The sequence below is a fragment of the Zootoca vivipara genome, chromosome 3, assembly GCF_963506605.1.
Source record: "Zootoca vivipara chromosome 3, rZooViv1.1, whole genome shotgun sequence".
Taxonomy (NCBI): domain Eukaryota; kingdom Metazoa; phylum Chordata; class Lepidosauria; order Squamata; family Lacertidae; genus Zootoca; species Zootoca vivipara.
In genome coordinates this window covers 6944225-6961200 of record NC_083278.1, presented here as the reverse complement: position 1 = coordinate 6961200, position 16976 = coordinate 6944225, and the positions used below count along the sequence as shown (strand labels likewise).

Below are 16976 nucleotides of genomic sequence, written 5' to 3'. Positions count from 1 at the left end.
TAGGGGGGAGCTCTCCGGGTCTGAACACGCAAATATAAAAACATAATAAAACATGAAACATTAAAAAAACTTCCCTATACAGGAATGCCTTCAGATGGTTCAGGGGTCAGATAACTCCATACCTTCCAACATTTCTCCAATGAAAATAGGGAAACCCTAAGGAAAAGTGGGACATTCTAGGATCAAATCAGAAACCAGGATGGCTTCTCTAAATCAGGGACATCCATGGAATATGGGGACACTTGGAGGGTCTGCATGTGATGTGTTTGAAAAAAATGAACCAGACTCTGCAGGGTGCAGTGGTGCCAAGCCTTGCCTCAGGCAGAAAAATGGCTTGGGCCTATTACTGAATTATACTGAAAAACAAAGCAAACATGCCTGTTGGAAGCCAGGAAGGGAAGAAACTGAGAAGTATCTAGTCAAGTGGTTGAAAAGAACCTTGTACAAAGCTCTAACGGTCAAACAGTTGATTGTACTTACATATATATGTGTGTATAAATTAAAAGCACACTTTTTATTTTAAAAAAGGAACGTTTGATGGGGCAAGTAAGCTAACAGATGAACTTCACAGGTTCTTGTCAACACCTCCATATCTATGTGTGTGAGAGTGGTATACCGTTCTTCATCATAAGATCTCAGGGCGGTTTACAGCATCAAACACAGGATAAAAAACAAGTAAATAACTATGACAAAACAGCAAAACAATAACCCCACCCCCTTCCCACAGACACATTTAGAAGCCTGTAGAATATTAATCAGCATTATATATAAAAAAATTATAATGAAGGCGCCAGGCAAACCTCCCTGGGGGAGCATTCCACAAACAGCATACCTCCTCGACAAAAGCATACCCATAATTAACTCAAAGTACGAAGAGTAATTAACAAAAGGTGAGTAGGAATCATCAGGCACAAGGTAAAGGTCGAAATCCCCACCTCCTACTACAGTCCCCACAAAGCACTCATCATGGTACTCACTGTTATGTAGTACAGGCATCTCTGTTTTTGCTGCCTAGGTTTTGTGCTGGCATCTATGGCACATTTATCAAGATATGAGTACTGGCCTCTCATTATTATTTTTTGCCCTCCCCAAACAGCACACACACACGCACACAAACATACACACAGCATGTTGAATTGATCTTTCCAGCTTGCCCTCTACAGGGAAGGAAACATTTTGCGAAGAGGATCAGGAACTAATCCAAAAATTCTAGTCCAGGACGGTTGCCATATTTGGCATTAGAGAACTGGCATTTCCAGTTGTGTGCCACCTTGGTGTCATCCAGGGTCATTTTATATCACAGGTATAATAAGGAAGATAATGAGCTGTGGTCGCATGTAATGATGCTGGGATCCAGGTAATAGAAGAAGCATTCTTATTGCTCCTTCCTCTATGTTGGCTGACTGTAGATCATTTCCACATCAAATACAGATAATGTTTCCAAGTTTGGCATAGCCAAACTTTTGGGTAACTTTTGGGTACCCTCTTTCGGGTAATGAGGATTAGGTTGCAGTGCCCCCTATATCAAAATGGCCAAACCTAGCTAGAAATTCCTAAGGAGAGGCTAGGTTCAAGGAAATGTCTCATTTTAGTTAAATGAGGCAACTCCATCTTTGGCCTGCTTCATCTGGGAGGGTTTGTTAAGCTTCTGTCTGAGATAGATCATCTCTCAGTCCAGACAAGGGCTTCGTTTTTACAATAAATATTGAGAAAATGGGTGTGTGTGTGTGTGTGGGAGAAACCCACAAGCTCAACTGGTTGTCAAAGACCTCTTTAAATAGTTTTACAGATGAGTAAGTTGCAGATCCAGACAGCAGACTTTTAAATCATCGTAAAGTTGACACAAACTGATCCTACTCATAATTGAGTATGGTTTTTGTTTTTTTGTTCTGTTTATTACTTTAAGGCTCCTGATAATTACAAATAGTTTGCATTTAGTCTCAATTGTGTTGTGAGCTGATTGCATTGTCACAATCCATTTATCTCAACCTCGTAGCAGGGTCTTACATTTTTTTAACCCCCACCCTGTTCCTGAAAATTTCTAGCAGACTATCCTGCTAGACAGCCTACAAAAATGGGCTACCTAACACTCTCCTGTTGTTTGGGATGTGGTAGTTTTTGAACCAACGTAGTTAAGAGTAGTAACCCCAGCAGTAGTGTACAGATAGGGAGATCTTAACAAGTTTTCTGTACCTTGCAGGAAAAGTCTTAAAGGAGCAATTTCTATCCAAGTTATTTTGAAGTGTGCTAATTTGAAAATAGTTTTTTTTTATAGTATTCATCTACAATGGGTTTTTTAAAAAAAAATTAACAAAAAAAACCCCCACCCTTGTTCATTTTCTGTTGGGTACAGACTTAAACTCAAGATAATTTTGTTCTAAACAGTATCAAAGTTCCAAACAGCTACTACAACGAAACAATCTGGTTTGCCAGAAAACTGTAGATCACATTGTTTCTCTAGCAAGAACAAAATGTTCATGTGCCCTGGTAACTGTATGTACTTTTGTGACCCTCAATCAAAATAATTAGGATCAGTGTGATACGCAGAACTGTTAGGCTTTTCAGAAGACATATTCTGCAATCTTTCTAAGGTCTATTCAAAAGCAGTTCTCAGACCTCACACAGTTGATCATAACTGGGATTTCGTTGAGGATTTAAACAAGTAACTTCAAGTAAACTACTGATTGCAAAGGATGCCTTTGGAATGTAACCCAGTTTGGTGCTTTGTCCTGCTGCATGAAAGCAAATGGTCAGATGTAAGTTTACTTTTTTTTTTTTTTACAATTTACTCTGGTGACTGTTGGGATACTGATTTATTAGCTTAAGAAAGGCAGGAGTTCGTAGCAAGTGGCTTGAGAGTTACATGCAAACATTAGGATACTTATATGGCCCACATAAGACTCCCCAATTTTGTTTTATTTTTAAAGCATGTTCCTAGCACTTCTCATGTAATTTCATAGCCACTTCTTTGGGGATTCACTTTTGAATAAACATTATAGCATCATGCTGCGTGTTTGCAGCATAGCTGCCAAGTCTCCCGTATTCCCCGGGAAATCCCCGTTTTTCCAGCTGTTCCCAGCCGAAAAAATGGATTTTTTTGTTTCCCCCTGGTTTATTCTGGCACAGGGTAGAGGAATCAGAAAAAAGAAAGCATGTTAAAACCAAAGTCCAAACTAAATATTAATAATGATTGGTAATGATTGTGCAAACACATTGCTACAGGTATTTCACAGGCTACATCAAATTCTTAATTGATGGAAACAATTTCAAAATGTGCTCCGAAAGGATCTCTTCTATTGTCGGAGAAGCATATTATTGCCAATCTACATGTGTTATTAATATGTTAATTACATGAAACTGTGTATATGAAATAGGTGGCATTTGTATATCAACATGATGGCTAAATATGGGCTTAGTAGTAAATAAATTCAAAGAGTTCTCAAAAAGCTTCCACCCTGAAGGAATACAGCACAGTCTGGCAATACTTCCTGTGTCACTTTGAGAAAAACACCATACTGATTTTTTTGGAAACTATATAGTTTTGCTGAACTGAAAGGTATCCTATGAGAATTTTGGGGTCAAATTTTGGATAGATGAAAGGTGAGTCAAAACCACACTGCAAATTTCATGGGGATACATTTCACCAATGTTTTCTGAATCTCAGTGGCACAACTTGTGGAGAGACCACAGTGGTGGTTGCCCCGGGCTCAATATTGTTAGGGGCGCAAACACTCAACACTCGGTGCTGCCTCAACACAGCTGTACGCTTCCATTGCTGGGCTCCACTGAAAACAGTTTTTCTATGGTGAAAATGGTGGCCACTATCTGGTGATAACTAAGATGTCCTCCAGACTGTGGAGGGTTATCATTATGAGAATGAGCCTAGGTGACCTTTGGGCTCATGTGCACCTGTGAGGAGATGACTAATGGCGATGTAGCAATGGCAATGTAACAAACTGGTCAGTCTTAACCATAGCCTACTGAAAGGAACAAGCCAAGTATGGTTTGTGAAGTTGTCAGGAAGGCTTTCATATATTTTTACTGTTTGCATCTGATGCACGGGGTGTTCTGTCAAATAATTGTTATCCTATTTGATCTAGGGATTGCTGTAGAATGCAGGGCAGAAGGCTGCTTTCAACATTGTTGTTGTTTAGTCATTTAGTCATGTCCGACTCTTCATGACCCCATGGACCATAGCACGCCAGGCACTCCTGTCTTCCACTGCCTCCCGCGGTTTGGTCAGACTCATGTTGGTGGCTTCGAGAACACTGTCCAACCACCTCATCCTCTGTCGTCCCCTTCTCCTAGTGCCCTCAATCTTTCCCAACATCAGGGTCTTTTCCAGGGAGTCTTCTCTTCTCATGAGGAAACCTGCTTTCAACATTAGCAGGCACCAAAGTTTTAAGAATTATAAAGCAAAATCTGAAAGACTTAAGAAACAAATATTTGTGTGCGTGTAAAGTTTGCTGGTATATACACGCAGAGAGATTCCTTACTGGGATATAACATTCTTCCAACCCTCTTTTTTTTAAAGTTAAGTATAAGAAGAAGAAGAGCAGCTTATTCAGTAGACAATGCTCTGTTACGTCACCAGCATTGTCACAATGATGCATGAATGTAATGGATCATCAGAGACTTGTCAGAGAGAAGATTTATTACCCCCCAAATACTTCAAGGAGGTAGGAAAGTATCAAGAATTGAGTTGACTGACTGTTTATTTTGCTAAACTAAGGACTTTTAAAGTAAGCTTAAAAATCCTTTTTCACTTCAGGAAATAGCTGAAAGGAAAGGACCCCAGACCAAAAAAAGAAAAGAAAAAGGGTTTAAGTCAACAACATGATGAGGACTCAGGAGGCATCATAAATGCCTCAAAAGATATCATACTTGCTGCAACAGAGTTTACATTAGGTCTCTGAAGCACAGAGTTTTATACAAAACACATTCAATGTTTCAAATGAATATTTTAAAAGTTAAATTTAACAAAGGTTAACTGGGTTTCTCTGTGTATTTATTTCTGAGGGGCTCTAAAAATGAACTGGTTATACTTAGTTATGAAAAACAATAAGAGATAAGTGGAAGAGATACTGCTGGCCATTGTAAATAATCTTTCACAGCATTATGTATACTTGCACATGCATTCAGCATCTCAGAATACTCCCTAGCAGGATAGAGTTTGTTTATACGTTATACATCTGCTTTGTAGTACGTTTGGTTTGGTACAGATCAGGTCTTGTGCCAGTATTTAGCCTTTGATAGAGTCAACCATCTGCTCTGGGCTTCATTCCCAAGCAACTCAACTCCGAGAAGACCTGGTCCCAGCATTCCAGAAGCTTCTGCCAGCCTCACAGCATCCGTGAGCACCTCTTCACTGTTTTGCGTCCTCTTGAACTCTCTCTTCAAACTTCTTTTCAACTTTACCTTAGAGCTTTTGGTTTGGTACAGTTCATAAGATGTACTTCAGAGCATCCACACGCATAGTCACACATTTCTAACCATTAACAACCCCAGGGATTTGCAACTGGTAAGAGTCCACACATTTTGGACTCTACAAAAAAATGTATTCTCACATGACAGACACATACCTGCCAAGTTGCTGTCCGAGAAATAAGGGACCGGGCCGGAAGTAGCAGACCGGAAGTAGCGCTGCTGCCATTTTGGAACTGGGCAGAGCAGCATCAAAGGTCACTTCTGAGCATGCTCCGCCCAGTTTCAAAATGGCCGCCGCGCCAGAATAAACCGGGGGAAAACAAAAAAAATCCATTTTTTCAGCTAGGAACAGCTGGAAAAACAGGGATTTCCCGGGGGATACGGGAGACTTGGCAGCTATGGACAGACAACACAGGCATTAAAGCAGGCACCCCCAAACTTTGGCCCTCCAGATGTTTTGGACTACAATTCCCACCTTCCCCGATCACTGATCCTGTTAGCTAGGGATCATGGGAGTTGTAGGCCAAAACATCTGGAGGGCCGCAGTTTGGGGATGCCTGCATTAAAGCAAAAATCCCCTGAGAGAGTTGGAAGAAAGAGGGACATGCCACTGCAAACTGTCTTTGGTAGGAGCCAAGAAATTGGCTTAAGGTAGCCAGGAGGGTAGGGCTCCACTTTCTTCTCAGTCCAAATAACAAAGAAGTGCTTCTGGCGGGGTTTTCTTCCAAATCTGAGTAACCCTTTTAGCCTTTTGGTTTTTAAGGGGTGAAAAAAAACCTGAATGACTGAATGACTGACTCACACTGAAACTCCTTTTACTTTGCTGAAGAAGCAGCCCCAGTGCAGAGAAGAAGAAGAAGAAAAAGCCACATCAATTCCAACAGTTCAACATTAAACAGTTCAGTGTTAACATGAAACATAGCCAGTGAGCAGTTAAAATGGAGATGGGGGCAAGAGACAGATGAGAGCTGAAAGTAAATATGGGCCCAGGGCATGGTTGAAAGGCACAGCAGGCGTCAACTCTGCTAAAGCTAAGCAGGTCTGTGTCTGGTTAGTGCCTGGATGGAAGACTGCCTGGGAACCCCATGTAGACAAGTCTGATTTCCCCCGGGAAGGCAGGATATAAATTTTGCGTTGAATAGTATGCTAGACACAGTTGCCCATGGTGTGTACATTCCTCCCAATATCATATGTGGAGAGTTCAGGCGCGTGAGTGAGGTGAACACATTGTGCAGCGTATATAGCTGCCACAGAATTTTGGCCACCCCTGCTGCCACCCTGGTCATGCTGCTCCCCATCCCATATTTTGAGGCAGCAGCAGGAAGGGATGCTCCCCCTCCCTTTAGAAAGAATTAATGGCTGGGGTCAAGCAGCCAAGTGCAAGGCCATTTGAAGCATCAGTCAAAGTTCCAGGCGCACAGTGAAGATGGCAGGCGCAGCTGGGACCGCAACCAGCACTTCAACAAACAGTGCCAGTGATCCTGGCTCTAGATATTTTTTTTTTAATATTTGGGGGGAAGGGGCATTGCATCCCATGCCAAGAGCTGAGACGGCGGCCATTTTCTGCTGTGTTCCCAAACTAAGTTAGTTATAAGAATGCTTAGTCAAGCATTTTGAACGGAACAAATTAATACACCAAAGAAAATAATCACATATTTTGGCCCTTTGAGGATATCTGATGTCTCCAGTAGACCCAATTTGGAATAATTTCATATCAATTTCATCCTCTATAATAAAGTCCAAGAGTCTCTGCGTCCAGTCCCTGTGTCCGTGGGATTGCGCTACTGCGCATGTGCCCCACGGACAGCCGTTGGGACTTGGAGCGCAGAGACGGAGCGCGTTGGCCGGCGTGTAAGGGAGCTCAGCCTCTCGGCATTCGGAGCAGCTCTCGCGAGAGAATCCAGAGGACGTGCGAGATAGCCCCATGCTCACGAGCGAGCGCGCTCTGTCTCCACGCAGGCGCACTCGCAAGGCCGTTTACTTCTTGTGTGGACTTACTTCTAAGCGGCAGCGGCCGTTACAAGTGGCGGCGGGCGAGCAATGTCAGCTCTGCGCATGTCCCCGAGGTTGCTAGAGCAACACGTCTGTTCTAGCACCCGTTAATTTAACGGGCTTCATGACTAGTATTTGATAATGATGATCAGAACCACATTTGCCTAAAGAGGAATGGTCCCACCTTTCACAATTCCATATTTTCATTCTCAATCAACCATGAAAATTTCAATAGGGTATAAGAGCTGACAGTGTTTGAGTTCCATTTTATGTCCAATATTTCTATGCTGAAGCTTTGAGATCTAGCTAGTTTTCCTACATATTTAACAAGCACCAGCTGGTTTTAAAGCCCAGGTCAGTGGACTGCCCCATTGTTCAAGTTTTCAAAGGGATATCAATTAAGTTGACAACATTTTACAATGGCCAGGGATCTAAAGAACTATTTTAGGTGTGCCCAAGGGCATTTTAAAAACCTTTTCTCGCAACAAGCTCCTATGCCATATCACAGAGTGTTTCCAAAAATCTGAAAAAAACCAGGATCAATAACAGCTGCATTCAAAAGACAAACAGAATAAAACAATAGCTGCACAGGTGGATATTACGTGAATGTGCTATGAGGAAACTACCAAGTGAAAACTTTTAATGCTTAATAATAATAAAATTGTAAAAATATTGGGAAACATTTTCTGCAGGAGCACACCAAAACAGACAGGGTCATTTCGAAAGCCCACTCAGTTTCAAAACAGGTGTGCTATGTGGTACAGAAAGCTGCTTTTTTTTTTAAAAAAAAATATGAACATAAGCTTAAAACCCCATTGGATGTGTGAAACTAGCTGTCCAGCCATTTGAATCTTGGCTCATTGTAGTAGTAGTAGTAGTAGTAGTAGTAGTAGTACAAGCTGGAACGTTTCCAGAAGAGGGCAACCAAAATGGTCAAAGGCCTGGAAACGATGCCTTATGAGGAACAGCTTAGGGAGCTGGGTATGTTTAGCCTGGAGAAGAGAAGGTTAAGGGGTGATATGATAGCCATGTTCAAATATATGAAAGGATGTCATATGGAGGAGGGAGAAAGGTTGTTTTCTGCTGCTCCAGAGAAGCGGACATGGAGCAATGGATTCAAACTTCAAGAAAGAAGATTCCACCTAAACATTAGGAAGAACTTCCTGACAGTAAGAGCTGTTCGGCAGTGGAATTTGCTACCAAGGAGTGTGGTGGAGTCTCCTTCTTTGGAGGTCTTTAAGCAGAGGCTTGACAGGCATATGTCAAGAATGCTTTGATGGTGTTTCCTGCTTGGCAGGGGGTTGGACTGGATGGCCCTTGTGGTCTCTTCCAACTCTATGATTCTATGATTCTAGTAGTAATGTCCATTGAACTCAGTGGGACTCACCGTGCCCGCTAACCATTTCTACTAAGAACTAACCCCCACTGAATTTAATGGGGCTTACTACCACATATGTGGGGTTAGGGTTGCTGTGTTAGTTTTGTTTCAAAATTCTTAGAAGTGTGTTGCATGGCTCAAAGTATTGTTACCAATCTGGATGCAATATTTTCTGGAAAGCTTTCCTAAAGAAAAGCAAATACATTCAGAACCAGGATCACTGAGATTTTTGCACTTAGTAAAGGGCTTGTCTTTTTAAGTAAGTTATGTGAAACCCCAAACAGCACTGTTTTTCAAGGTATACTTCATTGTTCCAGCTTATTTGTTCGCCGCCACCTGTCTCCCACACATTACAGCACCGAGTGCGCATTTCAAAACGAAAGTAATAACGCAATTGTCTCACCCCACACATATTCCCAGTGGAAATTAAAATGCATGCTTTTTCTCATCATTCTTTATTTAACAACTGGGAGGGTTTTAATATTCGAAACTCAGCAAGAAAATTGTCAGGAAACACAGAGATGCCTTTTGAGATTTCAAATTCCACTTTCATTGTTTTCCTTTCATTTTAGGTGAGTGTTTGTTTTCCAGCCAAGTGACTGTATCCTGCGATGGAATGATGGCTAATGGGATTTTCTGTGATGATTTCTCAGTCAATTATAGCACTAGAAGACCTATGCAGATGGATATGAAATCATCCCCAATGAAATCATCCCTGTTTCTAATTGCAGGAAGAACAAAAAACAACAAAAAAACACCCCCAAAACCATCTAGCCAGGGGGTCCTGCACATGTGAAAGGAGGCTTGAGGAAGATGAACTGGAAACCTACGCAGACAGACTCAAATTTTTGGTTTGGTTTTTGGCAGAAGTTAGGACACAACTTCATTGATTACAATCAAGTGAGTGATTGCATAGGCTCTGGTTTGAATAGCTCCCTGCACCCTTGCAGGTATCACTGACCCAGGGCATCAACCGTAGGTCAGCCCCAGGTGAACACCTGGGACAGTGGAAAGCAGGAGCCCTGCTAGTCCTCCACCCAGATGTCCCCTGGACACAGGCTCAGGGCACAACCCCCACAGGGAAGACCAACCAGTGAGTCCATGGATTCCTTTAGCAGACTACTCATTACATAGGGATGGCCAGAGCGCTCTGCTAACCCTACCACCTGAACCAGAGCATATCCACAACCTTACAAGTTGTGATGATTTGCTACGCGGCAGGCGAAACCCAAGTGGCACCAGCCAATCAGCCAAGTGGGGGAAATTCCCGCTGTGCCCCTGTCCCAATGACAGACGACACACACGACGGCATAGCAAGGTCAAGCGCAAGCCCTAAATATAGGGAGAGGTGGGCAGGTGTTCCAATGCACTGAGCCCCAAAGAGGAAGCTCAGGGACACGTGCATGGGCTTAAATGGAGGTCCCTCGATCGACTTGACTGACATCCCAATGGTCAAACTGCACCCAGGATTGAGGGACCTCCAATAGGGTGTTGTGGCCATCCCAATGTTCCCACCCACAACACAGGGTCTGATTGCCAGGTCGCACCGCAACATGTGCCCTATGGTTAGGGAGGACACAATTTGGCTTTTCTTCCTATTCCTCTTTTCACAACGAACTGTTGACCAACACAGATAGATCTTTTCACAACGAACTGTTGACCAACACAGATAGATCAGGGCCTACGTCTTTTGCCAGGCTTATTGTTATGGAGCACGTTTCAGATCTATTTCTCTATCATATAAGGGTGCTTCAAGTGCTTCATTTCTCCCCTTGCACATATAAGGAAGCAGCTATATCCAGAGATGTTTTGTATAACATTGCTAATATGAGGCCTATAAATGTGAAGAACCGAAGACAGGAAAAATGAGAAACAGAGATGAAACGGGAACTGGCCTATTTCTCCATCACTAGCATAGTTCCCCTCTGAATTAAGACTTGTGTGCACATACTGTAGGGTTCCCAAACATTTGTGAGTGTAATATAACATTACAGATAAACTCACTCTGTGGTGATAAATTCACTCTACTGTAATTAAAAAGAACACTTTTACCCAGAATAAACACCAACATTCTTTGTTACAAAATTATTGCTGCGATACACTGCTCTGTTTTAATTTAGAGAGCATTCACTGCTGATTCTTAAAAAAAGCAGCAATAACTTCTTAACTTTTTTTAAATAAAAAATTACCTGCTGAAATTTCAGAATGAAAGAAAAGAAAAGTCAGTCTGTGATTTCAGGGTGTTTTGTGCAACAGCAGGAGTGAGGGGAATGAAGCAAGGCCATGTTTTAAAAGTGCACTGTTTGTGCGGTACATTAAAGTGTGTACTGCATTTGCTAAAATGACACATTTGGGGGGGGGGGGGCGCGAAGCAACTGTGGAGTTAATTCCTGCAGTTTTGAGATATAAATCATCGAGAATTCAGGCCATATCTTCCAGAGTGAATCATCTCTTGTCTGCATGGAAGATGGCATGCATAACCTGTTTAGTGAAAGCTTTATCACCGAGGAAATACAATTCTAAGCATCATCATGTTGAGCACCTTTAACATTTACAATTCCCTTGAAAAAAATCCACAGTAAATAAGTCCATAGATGTAAATAGACATAAGAGCGCTGCATTGCCTTCCTTATGGGAAATACAACACACATGTCAACACTTGTGGGGGGGGAAGTCAGTTTAAAAATGAGCTATTGACGATTCGGAGTCAAATGAATTAATAAAAGTGCAGCACAAGGGCAATTTATCACACACACACAAACACCACCAGAAGGTTAAGTCCAGAAGTTGGTCCCCTGCACCGTCTTTTACTTCTTGCACAACACTCCAAGGGCTTTTCTAAAAGTGTAGGATGCTAGCACAAAAGGGGTGGGCCCTATTTATGTCATCAGGTGGTGCTGTGGGTTAAACCACTGAGCCTAGGGCTTGCCGATCAGAAGGTCGGCGGTTCGAATCCCTGCAACGGGGTGAGCTCCCGTTGTTCGGTCCCAGCTCCTGCCCACCTAGCAGTTTGAAAGCATGTCAAAGTGCAAGTAGATAAATAGGTACTGCTCCGGTGGGAAGGTAAATGGCATTTCTGTGTGCTGCTCTGGTTTGCCAGAAGAGGTTTAGTCATGCTGGCCACATGACCCGGAAGCTGTCTGTGGACAAACACCGGCTCCCTCGGCCTATAGAGTGAGATGAGTGTGCAACCCCAGAGTCATCCACGACTGGACCTAGGTCAGGGGTAAAGCTAAAGGGGCCCCTGACCATCAGGTCCAGTCGTGTCCAACTCTGGGGTTGCGGCGCTCATCTCGCTCTATAGGCTGAGGGAGCCGGCGTTTGCCCGCAGACAGCTTCCGGGTCATGTGGCCAGCATGACAAAGCTGCTTCTGGCGAACCAGAGCAGCGCACGGAAACGCCGTTTACCTTCCCGCCAGAGCGGTCCCTATTCATCTACTTGCACCTTGATGTGCTTTCGAACTGCTAGGTGGGCAGGAGCTGGGACCGAGCAACGGGAGCTCACCCCGTTGCAGGGATTCGAACTGCCAACCTTCTGATCAGCAAGCCCCAGGCTCAGTGGTTTAACCCACAGCGCCACCTGGGTCAGGGGTACCTTTACCTTTATGGGAATAATGCACTTGAAGCATTTATCAGGCACAGGATTCAGCTGCAGCAGCCTAGTTGTTGGGCTAAAGTCCAACTCCAGCAGCTAAAGTCTGTCCATAGGATCAGGCTGTATATCAGATGCAGCTTATCAAATGCACATGGTTTTTTACTAGAACCCCAAGAACTACCAACTAGAAAGCAGATACAGAGTTAGGTTGTTATAGGACTGCAACCTAAATGTTTTTTGTATGAGCATATGATGGGAAATGCTGACTTTTGAGTCTTCTAACACCACTATCACTGTCAAACCCCCCACCATAGCTGCCAAGTTCTCCCTTTTTTTAAGGGAAATTCCCTTATGCTGAATAGGCTTCCTCGCGCAAAAAGGGAAAACTTGGCAGCTATGCCCCCCACCCTTCCTTCTAGGCCTTTCTCATAAAAATCTGATGTTCTATTTCATTATATATTCCTGTTACTAAAATGTTATTAACCAAGTGGTGTATTAACCAATGATGTTAAGCTGGTTAGTGGGAGAATGTAAGTGTCACTTGGATGACATAAAGTGGATGTTATGATTATATAATATCAATTATTCCTTCAGAAACTGCATTAGTTCTGAACCAATGTGGTTGGAGGTAGGTTAATCCCCCCACAAGGCATTTGTCTAATATTTATTATTAACAGTAAAATCTATTTTGGATTAAAGCTAGATTTTTAATAACTTTAATAACTTTTAATAACTGTTCACCCTTGGAAATACTATACCTGCCTCCCAGTTCCTCTGGAAGTCATTGCATCAGAGGAGACTGTCTTCCTCACTTTAGTGCTTCTACAGAATCCAGGTTTGTGGGCTGCATATTTGAAGAAACAATAAACACATTTTAAAGAGCAAATCAAATTTAGAAGTACTAGACACTCCATGAAACCCTTGTACATAGTTTTTACAATTTCTTTTATCTGAAGGTCTTAAACTTTGTGAAATACTCGACATGTTTCAAAATGTTTTTCCCCACCACCTTATTGAGACACAGTGACAGAGAGAATCCGAAAGGGTGCGGAGCCAGCTCGTGTGAGGAGATTTTATTAGCTATACACAGGGTGACACAGAAACTCCAGAAAATGGAGCAAATAAAAAAAATAAATAAAGAGTAAAAAATTCTTCCCAAAGCAAAGTGGAAACGCAAGTTTTGATTCTGTTTTATAAACAAATATGTGATTATTAAAAAATAAACGTGGGATGGAGGTATTGTCAATCTTGGTCCTCTCAGCTCTTTCATCCAACCTTAAATTCCACATTTCTGCAGCGATTTCATACTTAAAAAAAAGAAAAACGAATCCTCTTGAAAATTCAGCATTTAGTGCAACATTCAAAGGATAGCGTGTTTGCTTCACTTTTTGTTTCAGAAAGTGTGAATTTTACAGATTCACCTTTAAATATGAACTGAATCAACCCCCACCCCCCAATCCCTACTGAAAATTAAATAAACAGCACAGTCCTGGATTTGTATACTTACAGATAAGCCCCTCAGAGTTCACTGGGACTTACTTCCAGGTAAGAAAGAGTGCATAGAATTAAAGCCAAAATCTCTCAAAGAGTTATTTTCAGATTTGAGCCTATTTAAAATGTGGGTAGGCAAACTAAGGCCCGGGGGCCGGATCTGCCCCAATCACCTTCTCAATCTGGCCCGCAGACGGTCTGGGAATCAGCATGTTTTTACATGAGTAGAATGCGTGCTTTTATTTAAAATGCATCTCAGGGTTATTTGTGGAGCATAGAATTCATTCACACACACACACCCCAATATAGCCCCCCTAAGGTCTGAAAGACAGTGGACCGGCCCCATACCTGCCAAGTTCCTCTCTGAAAAATAAGGGACCGGACCGGAAGTAGCATACCGGAAGTCGCGCGACAGCCATTTTGGAACTGGGCGGAGCATGCTCAGAAGTGACTTTTGATGCTGCTCTGCCCAGTTCCAAAATGGTCGCCGCACCAGAAGTCGCGCTGCAGCCATTTTGGAACTGGGCAGAGCAGCATCAAAAGTCACTTCTGAGCATGCTCCGCCCAGTTCCAAAATGGCTGCCATGCCAGAATAAACCGGGAAAAAACAAAAAAAAAATCTGTTTTTTCGGCTGGGGACAGCTGGAAAAATGGGGGTTTCCCGGGGAAAACGGGAGACTTGGCAGCTATGACTGACCCCCCTGCTGAAAAAGTTTGCTTAGCCCTGATTTAAAATGATCTACACAATCACACAATTTTCAAAGCTATGTTGTAATCAATAAGGTCTCTTTCACAAGGAAATATTTCAATGAGTATTGTTACAGACCCACTCCTAAACCAGTGCTTTTCAGGACAGTCATGTTGTTCTGGCACCCACAGCACCGCTGTCAAGTTATGTACACCAGTACCTCATTTTAAAACAAAAAACCAACACCCCCCCCCAAAAAAAAACCCAGAAAAGGGATTGTCTTAAACTATGACATTTTGCATTCCTTGTGTACATCAAGGAACCATCTGTTATGGAGCTCAGACCAGTTTCCAGTTCCACCATGTTTTCATGATGAATGCAAACCTTTAAAAATGCACATGCATTTCAAACCTTACCATTTTAATCAGCACGCAGCACAGGTCTACTAAAGGGGCTTGTGAAAAATCATACTGTGAGAAGTGACCCCACCGTATATGTTCCCATCAGATCACAACAATGCTCCCAAAGAATTCCATATTGGCATCAACTTAATGAATTACTAGTTTATAATAATAAATATTTCTGGAATTAATTACAGTGGGAAGGAATTGCAATAAATAATTACAATCGTGGACATCCGTGGTGTAGGAAACACACCAGGCTTTCATTTTCTAAAATGTATTTGATGATTGATTGATTGTCAACATTGTTTTAGGAAGGAAGTACTTGATTTTGGTTGAATTGCAGTTTTCATGTTGCATTTCCTATTATACATTCCAGCAAGTTAAATGTTGATCACTAGAAAGCAAGAAGAATCCTTTTAAGAATATGAAGCCACAGGAACAAAACCCCATGCGAAGCGCAGCAAGAAGTCTACAAAGGCAGGAGTTGGAAACCTCAGGCCTGGGACCCAAATGTCACCTGGCCTCAGGACTCTAGCCAGACCCTGCCTTACCTGGCCTGCTGTGCCCCTGCCTTGAGTGAGTTCACCTAACTGTGTCTTTGAGCTGCAATGTCTCTTTCATACTTGGATGGAGCATGGAGCATGTAGCATGTTGGATAACCTATAAAATAATTAGAATTGTATGCAGCCTTGTTTAGGGAGGCTTTTAATGTTTAATTATTTTATTTCATTTTTCTGTTGTAAGCCAGCCAGATGGGCGGGGTAATAATAATAATAATAATAATAATAATAATAATAATAATATTTTTTATTATTATTATTATTATTATTATTATTATTATTATTATTATGCTTTTAACAGATCAATCAATTAAATAACTATAATTAAATGGCTACCAACATGAGTTTGACCAAACTGCGGGAGGCAGTGGAAGACACGAGTACCTGGTGTGCTCTGGTCCATGGGGTCACAAAGAGTCGGACACGACTAAAAGACTAAACAACAACAACAACAACAACAACAAAATTAAATGAATAACATATTACCTAAACTTCAATATAGACGCCTTCTTAAACCAAAAACTTCAGGTAGGTAGCTGTGTTGGTCTGATATAGTCGAAATAAATAAAAAAACTTTATGTCCAGTAGCACCTTAGAGACCAACTTAGTTGGCCTCTAAGGTGCTACTGGACATAAAGTTTTTTATTTATTTAACCCAGGCTTCCTCAACCTCAGCCCTGTTTTTTGCCTACAACTCTCATGATCCCTAGCTAGCAGGACCATCTGGAGGGCCAAGGCTGAGGAAGCCTGATTTAACCAAAAGCTGTTATCTTGGCACAATTGTCACATTCTTTCTCAAGTCACCTAAAGGATTCCAAATAGACCAAATGAAAAAAAAAAACCTCTTAGATCTGCCCATTCTCATTTGCCCTTCTTCATTAATATTGCCATCCAGCAATTAAGGGTGCCTGCCAATATTAACTAAGGGTGCCTCCATTCTGACACTATTTTGTAGGAGCAAGTCAAGTGCACAATAGAAATTTAGGTTTGCACAGTCAATTACCTAACACCTAAAACTTTAAAAGTGACTTTTTGTAGTGCTCGTCCATCCACTTGGGCATGTTTTTATCTATTGTAACATCTTTGACTTCTGTGGTACTAATAAAAATAGTTCACTCGAAAAGAAAAATCCTCAGAAAATGGCATCATGATTGGGAAAAGTTCAACAAAGCTTGGGAAGGACTGTATTACAGGACAATTCATCTGCATCAATCGCAAAACTAGGCAAAGTTACAGGTAGGTAGCCATGTTGGTCTGGTGTAGTCGAAACAAAATAAATTCCCCGCCCCCTTCCAGTAGCACCTTAGAGACCAACTAAAAGTGAGACACTCAGGAAGAAACGAAGTGAACTAAAACATGCATTCTGATTGTCTGAAAGAGGTGCTGAAATTGTATGGTATTGGGGCAACAATACTGCAAGAAATTTCTCAGACCATGTGAG

At 42.0% G+C, this 16976-nt stretch overlaps 1 long non-coding RNA gene across 3 annotated transcripts; it reads left to right on the top strand.

Annotated features, from left to right (window-relative positions):
- The first annotated feature begins 2328 nt into the window (after positions 1-2328).
- Positions 2329-15753, top strand: LOC132591874 (uncharacterized). 3 transcript variants are annotated; one of them, XR_009557284.1, is made up of 4 exons: positions 2329-2756; positions 4535-4679; positions 9370-9697; positions 15352-15753. It is a non-coding gene; the product is annotated as an uncharacterized LOC132591874 (long non-coding RNA). The 3 variants fall into 3 exon arrangements; XR_009557283.1 differs by lacking the exon at positions 4535-4679 and having other exon boundaries at positions 9529-9697; XR_009557282.1 differs by lacking the exon at positions 4535-4679.
- Positions 15754-16976: the final 1223 nt, after the last annotated feature.